Here is a 16,353-nt window from a genome sequence, read left to right as displayed (position 1 = left end):
CCCCACTGAGCCCCTTCGGTTCTTCTGGGTAGGACGCTGGCGGTCCGGTGTGGGTCGGACCCAGCTGGGTGTGAGGGGGCAGGACGGCACACCCAGCGATGTGGAGGAGCGAGTGCAGGGGCACACCTGACTGCATGAGCTGTGTGTGTGGCACCAGAGACCTCCCCACAGTCCTGCTCCCACTGCTCCTTTCAAGTTGCTAACAGCTTGCAGAGAGAGGCCTGCAAATCGACAGGTGTTGAAATTTGCCACAGAGATGCAAAGCTTCCTTCCCTTCCCATCTGCATCATGTTTGTAGCTCCTGGGAGCCCTTCCCAGGGGCCCTGACCAGCAGCTTTGGCATGCAGGGCACCTTCTGCCTGAGTAGCAGCTGGCAATGCCAGAGACATCCAGTCCTGCTGAATGCTTTCATTAAGGCCACGAGCAGTCGGAAGGAGGGCACCCTTGGCCAGTTTGTGCGTGGTCTCCAACCGGGGCACACAGGTGGTGACAGAGTAGGTCACAAGGGGGCTTCAGAGAACGCGGGCAGGCTGGAGAAAGGGGCTGACCAGAGCCTCATGATGGTGCAAAGGAGCAAAGAAAAGGATTTTCCTCTTGGGCAGGAAGCATCCGCAGAGTAATGCAGGGTGGGGGCTGGCTGCTGAGGAAGCAGAGTCTCAGAAAGGGGTTTTGGGTGCAGGAGGCACCCAGCCACACACAAGCCAGCAGCGCGCCCTTGCAGCAAAGGCAGGAAAAGGCCTGCAGAGCTGGGGGGTCAAAGCAGTGCCCTGGGGTCGGTGGGGCTGGGCAGGTGAGGCAGGGGCAGGGGTAGGGGTATGATACAGTGACTACACTATACCTCATCCCAGCCCATCAGGACACAGCCAGACTTCTGGGATGCTGCACCACAGGGTTCCTCACTTATTTCTGCAGACTTGATTAAAAGGCAATGTTCCCAGGTGGTAGAGGAAGGAAACAGGAGAAGAGTTAGAAACAGGGTGCTAGTTGTACCCAGAATAAAAAGAACCATCCCTAGAGAAATGAAGACCCCAGGAGGTGTTTTGTCCCATGCCTTATTTACCCACTCTGCCACACTCCTGGTCCCTCACACTCCCCAGGGGCTGCCTTTATACAACAGAGTGGGGTTGCTCCTGGCTTCACCCAAGCCTTGTCAGCCACCATCTTGAGTACTTCCAGCTCCTGGCAGCTGCCTTGGTGTAGGAAAACCCCTGCAGGCCATGATCCCCCTGCTCCACTGCAGGACGCGTTCTCCTTAGAGTGGATCACCTTGGTGGTGTTCCCAGGTGGTAGAGGAAGGATCGTAGAATCATAGAATGAATCATAGAATCATAGAATGGCTTTGGTTGGAAGGGACCTCAAAGATCATCTAGTTCCAACCCCCCTGCCATAGGCAGGGACACCACCCAATAGATCAGGTTGATCAGGGCCTTGTCTAACCTCGTCTTGAACACCTCCAGGGATGGAGCATTCACAACCTCTCTGGGCAACATCTTCCAGTGCCTCACCACCCTCTGACTGAAGAATTTCCTCCTATCCTCTCATCTAAATCTCCCCTCATTTAGTTTAAAACCATTCCCCCTCATCCTGTCAACATCCAACCGAGCAGAGTTGCTCTCCATCCCTTCTACAAGTCCCCTTCAAGTACTGAAAGTTTGCAGTGAGGTCACCCCGGAGCGTTCTCTTCTGAAGGCTAAACAGCCTCAGCTCCCCCAGCCTTTCTTCGTAGGAGAGGTGCTCCAGCCCCTTGATCATCTTTGTGGCCCCCCTCTGGACTCGTTCTAATAGATTGACATCCTTCTTGTGCTGGGGACTCCAGACCTAGATGGAGGTCTAGTGGAGGTCTTCCTAGTGGAGGAAGGAAATAGGAGAGGGGTCAGAAACAGGGTGCAAGTTGTTCCCAGAAGAAAAAGAACCATTCCCAGAGAAATGAGGACCCCAGGAGGTGATGTAAAACCCCAGTGGGGCAAAAGCCCTTAAGACTCTAAATGGGCCATCAGGAGTGTGCAGAAGAGCAGACGTTTCTCACTGCAGCGGGAAGGACACCACTGAAGGATCAGTGCAGGAACAGACCCTTCCTACCACAGGGACCAAAGAGCCACCATGTTCCCCAGCTGTGCAGATGTTGGCTGCAGAAGCAATACTGTCACTGATGGAGAAGGACCCCAGCCAGGTATTTCAAACAGTCCAGGAACAAGCATTTTCTCCTCCCCCTTTCATTCTTTGTTCCCCTTGCCAAGTCATTTCCTGCAGCTCTGCTCTCCTGGGGCGCTTGGTGGGGACGTGTGCTCTTCTGAGGTTCCCTCACACATGCAGGAGGATTGGTCTCAGAATGCGCCTTGTTTATCTCATCCTCGCTGCCTTCCTGAGGCAACCACTGGGTAAGTATTGCCGGTGGCTGGCGGCATGATTCTCCTTCTTCTCAGAAGACCATCACCCCCATCAACAGCTCTCTGCAGGGAGCTGCTCTTGAATTACTGGGAAAATGATGGCTAGTATCAGATCATGACAGTTTTGCACCCCTTTTCTGAAGATGCTCTTACTGCTGGAAAGTAAGGTGTGGGGGTTTTGTTTGTTTTTCTTTTTCTTTTTTTTTTGTTTTGTTTATTTGTTGGTTGGTTGGTTTTTGTTACTTTGGAAGCCAAACACACAGGATGCTTGAAAGTGGATGCAACGAGACGGAAGGACCTCATCCCACTAGGGTGTCCCCCAAGGCTCTCTCCTGGCTGGCACAGGTCCTGCCCAACGCCCTGTTTCCCCTTTGCCTCCTGCCTGTCAGCACTGCCAGGGCTTCCTTTTCCTGCCATTCCTTGATCTCAGAGCCACATCTGAGCAGACAGGGAATGGGAACAGGATGAAACGTTTGCAGGCAATCCTGAGGTCCTTCACCCTTCTGGGGGTGTCCTGGTCCCAGCCCAGGAGGACCAAGCACTACAACCTGCTCCCAGGAGACTCTGGGCAGTAGGAGAGAAGGAACTAAAGACAGCTCTACCCTGCGGGTGTTCCTGTGAGAGGTAATGAACATTACCTTGCTCTGGGATCCATGCTAACCTCTGGTCATAGACCTCCTGCCAAGAGATACCAATATTGATGGGGATCCTGCTGCAGTCTAAGGCACAGGGAGCCTTCCCATCCAGAAGCTTGCTTCTCCTCTAGGTTTCTGTGATCAGTTGCTGACATTTGGTTTCTTTCAGATGCCATGGGGCAGACCTCCGTCACCCAGCAAGAAGGACAAGTCACCGTGGAACAGAAAAAAACTTTCCAGACCACTTGCACGTACCAGAGCTCCTATTTTTATGCCTTGATCTGGTACCAGCAGAAGAAGGGACAAGCCCCTCAGCTGGTCACATATCACACCACAGCAGGCACCAAGCAGAACGGCCGTTTCACCACGGAGCTGAACACTGTGGGGAAATCCAGCATTCTGCGGCTGAAGGGAGTTGAGCTCTCTGACAGCGCCTTGTACCTCTGCGCTGTGCATGACACCTTGGTGCAGGGAGCTGCCCTGGCTGCGCAACAACCCCGGATGGGGAGGGGATGTGTCTGTGCAAGGCGGAGCTCTGGGATGGGGCCCTCAGCTCTCCCCTGGCAGCGCTGCTTCCCCTGTGCACTCCGAGATCTGCCAGCCAGATCCTCTTTCCCAGTGGGACTGGTGTCAGTGGCTTGAAAGGAAGGAGAAGGTGGTGAAAGAGCCCCTGCCCTCAAACTGTTCTCCCTGTGCACCCATGGACAAAGCAGCTTTTGCCATTTGCTTTGCAAAAAGCTCATGGCCCATTCTGATCCATGCGCTCTGCTCTGCACCGAGGGCTGGAAGCAAGAGGTCAGAGACTCACCTGAGCATGGCAGTCCCATGCAAAAAGCTTCTTTGTCCTCTGACTTTCCCCATAGGTCTGGTAGGATGGACCGTCCCTGGGTGGGCATTCCTACAGTACATAATGTTGTTAGCACACAGCTTCAATAAGAACAGGATCTCCCAAGCCACCCAGAGAAGTGGAAATCCCTAGGCAGGGAGGAACACAGGAGATCGGACATGGTTTCTTGTACGTTAGACATATCCCTATGACTGTGTCCACCACCACAGAGGTTGGCCATGCCAGGAAGAGGGCTGGACTGACCGAGAACTGCTTCATGGCGGGGGAAAGGCAGGCCCTGCAGAGCAGCCAGGGTGGGGTTGGGCATCGGATGCTGTCCTTGGATGGCCCTGTGTGATGGGAGCTGGGGGTGTGCCAGGGCAGTGAGGGGCCTTGCGTGTGGCGTGGCCAGGCTGATTTCACCCTCAGTCTGCAAGTCACCTCTACCCTGCAAGGCTGTGCAGCTCCTGGGCTGTGCAGGGAACTCTTTGGGATGAGGAGGGAGTATAGGCCACCTTCCTTGCCACTCTTGCTCTTGTGTGCAGACCATGCTCCCACATTGTGCAGACTGATGGGAGGATGAGGAGAAGACTGCCTGGGGCTGTTGCAAAGGCTGTTTCTTACACTGTTCCACTTCTGAATCTTTTGAGACCATATGATGCCCCGACATCATATCCCACAAGACACCTCACGTGACAGACCTCCCAGAAGCAGCCCTTCCTCACTCCTCAACTCCCTATCTTAATTTAATGTAATTATCCCTATCTGAAGTCGTAAGCCCTTTAGGGCTTATATTTTCTCCCCACAGCTTCCACTGAGGAGGGGAAGTGAAAGAGCCATGTGGTGCTGTTTAGTTGACCATTGGTGTGAAACCACCACCGCCTGTGTGCTGGATTTGTGCAAGTGTCTGTGGGTGCAGATTTTGGCATGATGTGTGGACACAGGTGTGCAAGAGCAGGTGCGTGCTTGTGTGATCAGTGTCGCCCGCCTCACAAGAAAATGTGCTGGTCCCCTCAGGGCATTCTCCACTGCTCTGTCCATGAGCTCCAGAGAGTAGACAGGGCAAGAAGGAACCTGAGAGCAACTGAACAACCACAGAACAATCCTGGCCCAGAAATGCCCACAACACACACACTGATATGCAACTTTCTGTGTCAGCAGCCCTCCCTTCTCCTGGCCCTAGGAAGTTCGCCCTGTGCTACTGCCAATTTTAATGCCCAACAAGGATGGCTCCACTCTAGTTTGGTTCTTTTCCTTTATTCCATAGAGCGGGATTCAGAGTGTAAGTGCATGGTGGCAGTCACCCCTCCTTGCCTCTACAGGCCAGGACGCAGCTGCTCTCCCCACAGCTAGAGAGTTCAAAAGAATGGCGTTAGCTTTATGTACAGGGAGACAGGCTGAGAAATCCTGAGCAACATGATCTGATGAGACCCTCTCTGAATACAGGGTTGGACTATGTGGGTGCTGGAAACAGCAAGGAGATTAGGAGCAGCCAAACTGATTGTACAGAGGGCCAATCATGCCTGCCCAGCTTCATTGTCTCCTATACAAGGTGGCTGGCACTGCGGAAATGTGAGCGTTGTGAATGTTCTCTACACAGATTTTAGCAAATTCAGAAATGGGTAATTCTGATTAGATGCATGGAAGAAATAATTACCCTGAAGGTGGTCAAGGCCTGGAGCAGATTGCCAAAGAGATGCTAGGGGAGCTCCATCCTTGGAAGAGTTCAAACTTTGCCTGGACTTGATCCTGAGCAACCTGATCTGATGAGACCCGCTCTGAACACAGGGTTGGACTACGTGCGTGCTGGAGGTGCAGCCTGTGATCCTCTGGAGGGTTTCTCAGATGACCACTGGCTAGGACTGCTCAGGAGTCTTGGGGCAATCTGCATAATCACCACATCTCAGCCTTGGTGGGATGTTGTCAGATCACTGTTTCTGTTAATTCCCAGTGTGCCCCTTGTTCTCATATCGCTCATGACATCAAAAGCTGATGGAGGGAACAGCACTCATGCACACTGCTGCTCATGTAAAACGATGCATGAACTCATGGGTCCACACACAGGCACTCCTGGATGCATACTGAAGTACAGTCAGGCACACACACACACACATAGGCGTGCACACACAGTGAAGAGAGGAAAGTCTGCTCACGTGAAGCCCAGGGTTGGGATCGTACTTTCTACTGTCTCTGCAGGAACATCCTGGCTTGCTGAGGCCCTGCTGTGTTGTCTGTCCAGAAGATATCGAGGGGTGGAGGACAATGAATCCTGAGCAGCAACTCCATCTCCTCCTTCCTCCTGCTGCGGCTGTCTTCCCCTAGGGGCGGGGGAAGGTCTACAGACTGGTTTCTTTTGTTGCTGCTGGGTTTGTCTGAGAGCTGGAAGATGCTGCTCTTCATCCTGGACTCAGTCATTGACCTCTTGATCCAGACTGGGAATATGCTCGTGGTGCTGGTGCCCAACCAGCCCTTGCATCCTTCCATACAGTTTGTCTTTGGCAACCTCCCCTTCACTGACATTTCCAAGTCTTGGTCGGGATGCCTCTTATGCTTTTCGATGCCTTCTCTGCAGATAGGACCTTTCTTTCTTAGCTTTCAGCTTCCCGCTCCTTCTTTCCTTCCCTAGAATCAGCCCTTCAGCACTAGGGAGGGGGGCAGAGAGAGAGAACAGCAGGAAGCTGGAAAGAAGAACATGCACGGACACAAGCCTGACTGACAGATGATGAGGGAGGCAGTGAGGAGACCAAACCTGAGCTGTCATACCACTTGGGGGGGGTACACGGGGTTGTGGCTGTGTTTATGCCACTGAGGTTATCACATTGGGGACCTTGTCAACTGGCATGCTAAGAAAAGAGGAGGCAATCAACAAGCGTACAGAGACTGAGACCAGAGAAGACAAACACAGAGGCAATGACAAGAGACAAACCTCAGCATTCACAGCAGTTGTTGGACTATCAAGAAGCCACACGTGCCACTGCCAGGAAGATCAACCTGGACCTTGCACCTCCTACAGCTGTGGGCCAGGACACAGGCTGGGATGGGTGCAGGACAGACCTATACAACCCCATGAGGGGACATGCAGGGCAAGGGGAGCCGGGAGGAGCACACGAGGGCAGACAGAGCAGGGTGTAAAAGGCGCTGCTCCATGCACTTGTCTGGTCGGGCCCTGCGCCTGAGCACCGCCGTCTGTCCTGTCCTCTTCTGGAATCTTTCCTTACCTCTGCGTAATCTCGCTCTGTCCCATGTGCACGTGTGCTGCAAGGAGAAAGTGCCAGCTGCTGGTGGAGCAGCAGGAGTGGATTTGGCACCAGGTGCTGGAGTCAGACTGGGGGCAAGGTCGCCCCTGGCCTGTGCTGTCAGCTGCTGGAGCCAGGGGGTCCCCTGCAGCTCCTGGAGCAGGGAAAGGTGGGTCTCAGTCACCAAGCAAATGTGGCAGGAGTGTTTTGGGTCTCCAAAAGCAGCTACTGGGGGTACCAGCCCGGCTGTGTCTTCCCCAAATGGAGTGTGCATGATCCTGTCTGTGTGTCTCCCGGATATGTGCTCAGTTTCCATACCATTCGAGCTGCCAGCAGTGCCGGCCACAGCCAGGGGACCAGCGCTTGGCAGCACAGTGCTACCAGGCCCAGTCTAGCCCGGCCCGCTGCCCTCCGCCAGCCCCTCCTGCTGGGGACGCTGCAGACGGGCAGCTGCTTTCTCCGCTTCTTCTCCCCCTCGCTCCCTCTCCCACTACCTCTCCTATCCCATCTCCTCTCCCGTGCCGAAGGAGCTGCCTCAGCCTTTCCCCGCACTCGCCTCCGCGTCCCGGGCTGGGCTGCAGGACGGGCAGAGCCCCGCTGGCAGCAGCCCAAGCCCTGCCCGCCCCCAGGCGCCCAGCACTCGCAGCCCGGGCCAGCCCCCGAGCGGCCCCGGGGCGGAGCTGGCGGCGCCGGGCGGCGGCGGCGGGGAGGAGGCGCCGCGGGCGGAGCAGAGCCGGGGCTGGCGGGGGCAGCGCGGCGCGGGCGGCGGAGCGGCGGGATGCGGCAGGGCCGGGCCGCAGGGCTGGCGGGGCTGGCCGCGGTGCTCCTGGGTGCGCGGGGCTGCCGGCGGCGGGGCCGGGACGGGGGCTGCGGGGGGCCGGGGCTGCCCTCGCTGCTGGCCCGCCGGCTTCTCACGGACCTCGCTCCCCTCTGTCCTCCCTCTGCAGCCGTCCCGTCTGCCTCCAGCGAGCTCAGCCGGCCGTTCCCTCGCACCTTGCCTTGCTCCCTGCCTTCCTCCTCTCCTTTCGGCACACCCCCACTCGTTCCTGCCTGCTTCCCTTCTCCTCCTGGCTCGGCTCGGACCCTCCTTCCAAACAGCCCTGCTCCGACCTGGTCCCCAAATAACCATTCCCGGAGAAATGCCTTTGTGTGCTTTCTTCTGAGAAAATGCTCCCATCAGCTGTCAACCGTTTTCTTCTCCCCCACTCCCCCACTCATGACATTTTCAGTAGCAGAAAAGCCCTTTCCTGAGTTTTCTCCTCCTTTTCTTCCTGGCAGTGGCTACAGGCAGAGCCCAGGTGCAGCAGGAGCCACGGGCAGAGACCACCGAGGGCACTGGCGTCAACATCATCTGCTCACACCCCAACATCCAGTCAAACGAGTACATCTATTGGTACCGTCAGTTCCCGGTCGGAGGACCCGCACTCCTCGTGTGGGCTTATAGTGGGTCCAAAGATGTGACGGACCCGGCAGGGCGGCTATCGGTGGCAGCAGACCGCCGGTCCAGCGCCCTGTGGCTCGCCCAGCCCCGGCTTCGGGACGCGGCGGTGTATTACTGCGCCCTGAGAGCCACGGGGAGAGGAGCCGGGGCTGCGGCCGGGCAGGAACCGTGGCGGGCGGGGCCGGGCGTGTGTGGCGGGGGCGAGGCAGGGGCACAGCCCCCAGGGGGCGCTGCCGCTCCGCCCGCCGGGACCACCTCGCCCCGCAGCCCCGGCGGAGGGGCCCCGCCAGCCCGGCCCTGACCCGCCCCCACTGAGCCCCTTCGGTTCTTCTGGGTAGGACGCTGGCGGTCCGGTGTGGGTCGGACCCAGCTGGGTGTGAGGGGGCAGGACGGCACACCCAGCGATGTCGAGCAAGTGCAGGGGCACACCTGACTGCATGAGCTGTGTGTGTGGCACCAGAGACCTCCCCACAGTCCTGCTCCCACTGCTCCTTTCAAGTTGCTAACAGCTTGCAGAGAGAGGCCTGCAAATCGACAGGTGTTGAAATTTGCCACAGAGATGCAAAGCTTCCTTCCCTTCCCATTTGCACCATGTTTGTAGTTCCTGGGAGCCCTTCCCAGGGGCCCTGACCAGCAGCTTTGGCATGCAGGGCACCTTCTGCCTGAGTAGCAGCTGGCAATGCCAGAGACATCCAGTCCTGCTGAATGCTTTCATTAAGGCCACGAGCAGTCGGAAGGAGGGCACCCTTGGCCAGTTTGTGCATGGTCCCCAACTGGGGCACACAGGTGGTGATAGCGTAAGTCACAAGTGGGCTTCGGAGAATGCAGGAAGGCTGGAGAAGGGGGCTGACCAGAGCCTCAGGATGGTGCAAAGGAGCAAAGAAAAGGATTTTCCTTTTGGGCAGGAAGCACCCCCAGAGTAATGCGGGGTGGGGGCTGGCTGCCGAGGAAGCAGAGCCTCAGGAAAGGGTTTTGGGTGCAGGAGGCACCCAGCCACACACGAGCCAGCAGCGCGCCCTTGCAGCAAAGGCAGCCAACGGCCTGCGGAGCTGGGGGGGTCAGGGGGTGCCCCGCAGTGCGTGGGGCCGGGCAGGTGGGGCGGGGGCGAGGCGGGGGCACAGCCACAGCCGGAGCCACGTGGGGGCGCTGCCGGTGCTTGGAAGTCCCCTTGCAGGGCCCGGAGTTAAACAGCACGGGCCCGAGGGAACATCGGAACAGCCACGCTGGGTTTCCTTCGTTTTCTGCAGTGGTCTCGTTTCAGGAGCTTGTTGTACAGGCTTTGTCCCAAGCCCAAATCCAGCACCTCTGGCGCTGAGATGACGTCCTGGCAATGCCACAAATGTCTGTGCTGGACACTGCCTCTAGTGACACCTTTTGGAACCTTGGATCTTGCCAAAGGACTGAGGCGTTGAGGAGTTTGCTGCACTAGTCAGCGCCGTTGAAGGTGTGCCCTTGGAGCAGGATTCACTCCTGTCTGTGTGTGCAGAGGTGCTGACTGCTGAGCAGAGGGCTGTGGTGGGGCGTCCTTCCCTGCCAGAGGGAGAATGTGGCTCTACCTGGGGGGGGCTTTCTGCAGCTCGCACTATCAATGGAGATATTTCCTTGCAGAGCCTTCCCCCTTGCCCAGGGAAGAGGTGAAGTATAACCAGAATGGCAGAGAAAGTTGGGTACCTGGGTCTAGGCGCCTTTGCCTGTGCCTGGTCCTACCTCCATCCACGCAGCCCCTAGGGAAGAAGAGGACAAGGGCAGCAGAAGGCATCCCTTCTCCATTAACAGCAGAGCTGGGTGCAGGCCTCTGTGTCTGGCTGGGTTCTGGATTGCAGTGGGAGGCTAGTGGGGACCCTTGCCCCTTGCTGGGGCTGCCTACCTGCCAGAAGGGGCAAAAAGAGGGAAGCACACAGTGGCCATGTTGGTGTCCTTTTGCCTTACCGCTGACCAAGTGAAATGTCCTAGCCTTCACAGTCCTGCAGCTGTGAGCTAACTGCACAAGTGTGAAGCTCACAGTGCTGGAAAACCTGTCCCTGGCCATAGGGAACCTGGGACATAGCAAAGATTGGCTGGATTCCTTTCTGACTGCTTTAACCACTAGTCCATCCCTCTCTTGAGAGCCTTGCTGTGGCAGAGGTGTGCCCCAAGGAGCAGCAGGGGGAGAGCTTTGCTCCACCCTCTGTGCTGAGGTTTAGAGGCTGCTTTGAGCTGGCAGAGGGGGAAGTGAACTCGCAAGCTTGAGCTCCCTCTTTCCAGGCACTCCGTGGGCACCCTGTGAAGGCGAGAGCGTGACATGGTCCTGCTTTTTCTGGCAGCCTTGATGGCACTGTCAGACTTTGGTGAGATGTGACTTTCAGGAGGGCAAGCTAGGGACAAGATGGCATCCCATCATTTCTGGAGGGGGAAATTGGAGTCCTGCCTCCCTGGAAGAACTGCAAGTGTTTTCTGTAGGGAGATCAGGGGCTGCAGACCAGTACAGGAGACAGTCTGGGAGATGTCAGGAGCAATAAGTGTGCAGGGATGAATGAGCATCTGCACGTTTCCTTTGCAGATGCCTAGCATTCTTACATGCATTGTTCATAGGTATGGATGGTGAAAGAGAGGTCACTGCTAGGGAACAGACCAGAATGGCAGATAGGAGCTTGTGCCCTCCTAAGATGTCCTCGACAAAATGCTGTCAGCATATGTGGAGATGGACATAATCCTCTGTAGACTTGGAAAGAAGGCTAAGACCATACAAGAACAGAGATGCTGCACGAGGACAAAGCAAGGACATATCAGGTCAGGTGAAGTTATGGAGTAAACATTGCAGTAAGTAATGATGAAGTGAGGAAGGGCAGGAATGGCTCATCTCTTGTGCTGCAGGAAGAGAGACAAAGTGTTAATAGAGCTGAGGGACAGAGAGAACAGATAGACTCAAAGCCTGGTGAGATACTGCTAAAAAGTCTGTAAGCTGACAGACTTGGGTGTGGGAATTGAATAGCATCTGCAGAAAGAAGAGTGCTTGTGTATTTAGCTGAGCATTTTACAGCCCATGAAAAGGGAGATGGAGAGTGGAGACAATGAGTAAGTTGGTGAAATGATAGACACAGGAGAGAGAGGAGGAGAACAGACAGACCTTCAAGCAGTGCTGAAATGCTGTTCTGGCTTTGCAGGTCATGCACAGAAGGACTCTGTGCTGCAGTTTGCACAAGAAACTGCCATCCAGGTGGGACACAATGCAACTCTGCACTGCAATTTCTCCACCAGCTTCTCTACTTTCTACATCTTCTGGTATCAGCAGCGCCCGAATCAGTCCCCTCAGTTCTTGCTGCAGGTGAGCACGTACAAGTTTCATGAGGATTCTGGGAGGTTCTCCTCTGTGCTCTCTGTGGAGGACTCCCAGGTGCTTCTCCACGTGCAAGATGCCAAGCTCCAGGACAGCGCTGTCTACCTGTGTGCGCTGAAACCACACTGGTGCCTGCAGCATGCAGCTTTATACAGGAAGGTGCGGGTGCTGTGAGGAGCAGCTCCCTCTCGTCACAGTTTGCATGGAGCTCTGAGCTGAGCCTGCCCAGTAAGGACACCTGGGGCTTGTCATGGGGCTGGCTCTCTCCCTACCTGGCCTGTGTAACAGGGACAAGTACTATTAAGAACATGCTGTGATATCTTTTACAGCTGTGTCTATGTCCAGGGTCATGAGGAAGGAATCAATAAGGCCAGCAAAGAGCTATTGAGAGCTGCTACATGAACTCATGAAATTACCTGGGACTGGGAGTCAGTATTAAGAAGATGCATCTACTAACCTGCTTCCAACCGCCTACACTGATGACCACTGTTGGGGAATGGGGCTCTTCTTGAGAGATATGATCACTCTTGTGGTTTTACCGGCTAGGCAAAACAGCCTGGGGAGGGAAACTCCCTTCTCAACCCTACATCTGGGCATCAGCTAAACCCTCAGCAAGTGAAAAACCTCCATCAGCTGGAGACTGGGGAAGACTTTCTGTTCGCTGCAGAGAGGAGTCTCATTCCTTTTCATACCATCCTTCTGCTCTGGAGCATCACCAGTGAATGTCTAGAGGTGTTCCTTTGTCCCTGCATCTGTGCTGGTTTCTCTGCCCATCACAAAACCGCTGGTCATCCCAAACCTCAAGACTCGTTTGTCCATCTGCACACAGTACTCTTTTCATGCTGTCTGTTTGGTGGCACAGTGAACTGTCCCTGGAGAGCAGCTCTGGTGGAAGCCAACATAACCAGCCATGGTGGCTTAAGTGTGACCTTAGCTGGATTTTGCTCACAATGGGAGGAAATGTTTAAGTGTTTGAAGTGAGGCCTTCCAAGGTGACACACAAAGCTCCATCTTTGTGCCAATGGGAACGGGGGAAGGATGTGTCTCAAGGGGGGACAAGATGGAGCAAATAGGAGGGAGGCAAGAAGGAGGCACTTGAAAGAGATAGCCGTTGCCTGTGGTAGCAGGAAGGTATGTGGCTAGGCTTTCAACCCTACCATTGAGCCAGTTCTTAACCCAGCATTGCGTGAACCTGTTCATTTCACAGCTGGACAATCTATCCAGAAGGATATTATGAGGGATGGTATCAAAAGCCTTACTGAAATATGAAAATATAACTCCCATTGCCTTCCCTTCACTCACTAAGTAGATGATCTTATTGTAGAAGGATATTAGATTACTAAGGCATGACTTTGCCTTCATGAACCCTTGTTGACTATGTCTGATAATAGCTTTGTTCTTGAAATGTCTTTCCATAGCCCTTGGGATAATCTTCTCAGTAATTTTTCCAGGTAGTGAGGTTAGACTAGTAGATCTGTAGTTTTCTGGGTCTTCTCTCCTGCAGTTCTCATAGATTGGTATAACTTTGGCTAGCTTCCAGTCATAAGGGACTTCCCCAGATTCCCAAAACCTTTGTTAAACTGTTGAGAGGGTTCCAACTATAGTAACTGCTAACTCCCTCAGTACTCTGGGGTGAATCCCATCAGGCCCCCTGGAATAATGAACATTCAACTGACACAACTGGTCCCTTATAATTTCAGTGACCACAAATGGAAAGTCACTGCTCCCCCAGTCATCATCCTCCAACTTAGAAGACTAGGCAGCCCAAGCTCTACAATCAATATTAAAAACTGAGGCAAACAAACAAAAAGTATTAAATGTCTCCACCTTTTCCTCATCCTTACTTGTAAGGTGACAATCTTCAAGTATCCATTCAATGTTTTATTTTGACCTTCCTTGCTGCTGACATGTTTAAAAAAGCCTTTTTGTTGTCTGACACCACAATGACCAGTGTCAATTCAAGATGAGCTTTGGCTTTTCTTGTTTTCTCCCTTATTGTCTTGGTTTCTCTCCTGTTACCACCTTGCAGAAATCTGCAAATCAACAGAGGCTGGAAATTATACACAGGGGTCAGAGTTCATTTTCAGAGCACTCCCAAACACTGCAGAGCTGTTTTCCCTTTCCTTCCTTCCTTCTTTCCTTTCTCCCCTCTGTGGAGAAGTCCTCACCCTGACAGCCAGCCTTGCTGACCCATGTGCCTCAGCCATATGCTTGCGAGTCTCTTTCCTCAATGCCTGCATCTCCTCTACCACCTCCCCTGTTCCTTGCCTGCCCTGCCTGCACCTGGCTGCCGCACTGTGTCTGGCTCCAAAGACCTCTTGGGACACCTGAAGGCTCCGGCTCTCAGGGACACCTGAAGGAACAGCCCTGCAGACTGAAGGAACAACCCCGCAGGCCCTGCAGACTGCCACTGTCTGTGCCAAGCCTTCCAGGCTGTGTCAGGTTCCTGCCAACAGACGACCAAATAGACCTTGAGGAGCCACTGACTGGAATGTTTTGCTTCTTTGCCTCACGATCCCTGAGGGCTCCTCTTCCATACCAGAAACCACTTTTGCAAAGCTCTTCTGTGAATACAAACAACACATTAACACCACCTCCACCAAACTGCTCTCCTTCCTTAAGACCCAATCTCAGCTGCTTCATGGCCACTTTGATCTGCCTTTGTCCTTTCTTCACATTTAGCTTTGGGAAATCTCTTTTCACTCTGTGGGTACCCCTCTCCTTCCCTGGCCTTTCTGGACACCACTGCTACAGGGTGTCTCCCAAGTCCTGTGCCTCTTCCTCTCAGCCTCTGTGCTCCTCTTGATGAGGATGTTGAGTTCTTTTGCCTTCTCTGAACATTCAACCATATCATATTAATGGTACGTTCAATGTTAACTCTGCCATGGCCGACAGATATGCCTGAAGGGAGGACACAGTGGAAACCTCATGGATCTTTTAAGACTGTCAGAGATCTCTTCCAGTCCCCAAGCATGTCTCCTCTGTCTTGTGCCTTGGGATGTATAGGAGAAGCAGACTGCTGCAATGCTCCTGATAGTGCCTGTCAGTCAGGGATTTCCACCCCTGGACAATGCCAGGTCCTCCTGGGAGTCAGTGCCGGAGCCAGGCCCATCTCCTCACACCTGTCTATAAAGACCTGCCAGCATTGTCTCAGAAATGCATCGCAGAGGAGACAGATTCCCACCCAGCCCATGTCAGGTTGGTTCTCCTGAAGGCAAAGAGGCAGCTGTCGCTCCTTCCTGTGAGGGATTTCACAGCATAGGGATCACAGGGTGACAAGAGTAAAATGATCTCCCTGTGCACCAGAGGGATGCTGAGCTTAACGGGTGTCTCGTCCAAGCTCAGCTCCCTTGTTCAAACACATCCCACCCACTGTTGTTTTTTTTTTCCATGCCAATGATACTCATCAAGATCTTCACCGCAGGTTTATATTACCACTAACAGACTCCTTGTGCATTCAAAGTAATTATGAATAGGGCAATTAAGACACCAGTGTTCATTGGAATTACCAGGCATATAACTTGAGTTAGTCACTCCAGGGCCATGGTCCATATATTCTTCACAAAAAAATGTTCATCCGCGAACTGTATTCTTCTCCCCTTTCCTGCTGAGTGAGCAAGTAATTTTCTGAGTTTTATTCTTCTTTTCTTTGCAGCTGAGGCTGAAGGCAGAGCCCATGTGCAGCAGGGTACATTCCTCTATACATTCTGGCCTGGCTCTGTCTCACCAACAATGTTCTTCAATTTTATTTTTTTTTCTGGGAAAAGAGTCATCAGAGCTCAAAGATCACTAGTGATCTTTGGCTTCTCCTCCTCCTTTCTCAGCAGTGGCTGCAGGCAGAGCCCAAGTGCAGCAGGAGCCATCAGCAGAGACTACTAGCACATCACCTCACACATCATCACCTGCTCACACCCCAGCATACAGTCAAACAAGTATGACAGTATTCTGGCAGAGGTCCTGATCCAGCTTTGGTCAGAACCAGAGTCTCTGTGGCTCTGCTTTGTTCCCAGCTTTTGCCACAACTATCTAATGGTCCACAGACCCTCATCCTCCACCTCTTTGCAGAGCTGCCAAAGAGCAGGCAAACATCCTAATGCCTAATCACTGAGCTGAGTATCCTTCCCTGTTCTACAGATGATCAAATGATGATCCTCCCACCACCCAGTCAGCATAAAGTCAGCTTTTTGTAAAGTAAAAAGACAGAGAAAATCTTAAGAAAGCACAGTAAAACTAAGAAATGCTCAATCAAACACTAGAAACCATTGGTTTTGTTTGTTTGTTTTTGGTGTCTGCATACAAAAGGAGAGGATCTATATGTTAATAAAAGGTGTCCCCACTCCTGAGATCCAGGAGACAGCAATAGATGAGATGAAGACGAACATGGAGATGGAGATAAAGATGAAAATGAACATGAAGATGGGTAGGTTCTGCTTTGTGTCTGGTAGCACTGGGGGCCCAAAGGCAATTTGGTTTGGCCAGCCCTGAGCTCAGGCAGGACTCAGCATTACCCAC

General features: G+C 53.8%; 1 protein-coding gene and 2 long non-coding RNA genes across 5 annotated transcripts in view; all 3 read left to right on the top strand.

The window, feature by feature from the left end:
* The window catches only part of LOC308181526 (M1-specific T cell receptor alpha chain-like), a 401,071-nt gene that overhangs the window by 228,029 nt on the left and 156,689 nt on the right, over nucleotides 1-16,353 (top strand). The window lies entirely within an intron of this gene.
* On the top strand, nucleotides 7,074-9,206 carry LOC308181583. The gene is made up of 2 exons (XR_013941506.1): nucleotides 7,074-7,914; nucleotides 8,363-9,206. It is a non-coding gene; the product is annotated as an uncharacterized lncRNA (long non-coding RNA).
* LOC308181587 lies at nucleotides 9,773-13,530 on the top strand. Of its 2 annotated transcripts, none has more exons than XR_013941509.1 (2): nucleotides 9,773-10,852; nucleotides 11,669-13,530. It is a non-coding gene; the product is annotated as an uncharacterized lncRNA (long non-coding RNA). The 2 variants fall into 2 exon arrangements; XR_013941510.1 differs by having other exon boundaries at nucleotides 9,773-11,294.

This window comes from Anser brachyrhynchus, assembly GCF_964034855.1.
Source record: "Anser brachyrhynchus genome assembly, chromosome: 22".
Classification (NCBI taxonomy): domain Eukaryota; kingdom Metazoa; phylum Chordata; class Aves; order Anseriformes; family Anatidae; genus Anser; species Anser brachyrhynchus.
Note: the sequence above shows the minus strand (reverse complement) of the source record. Positions and strands in the feature narration are given on the sequence as shown.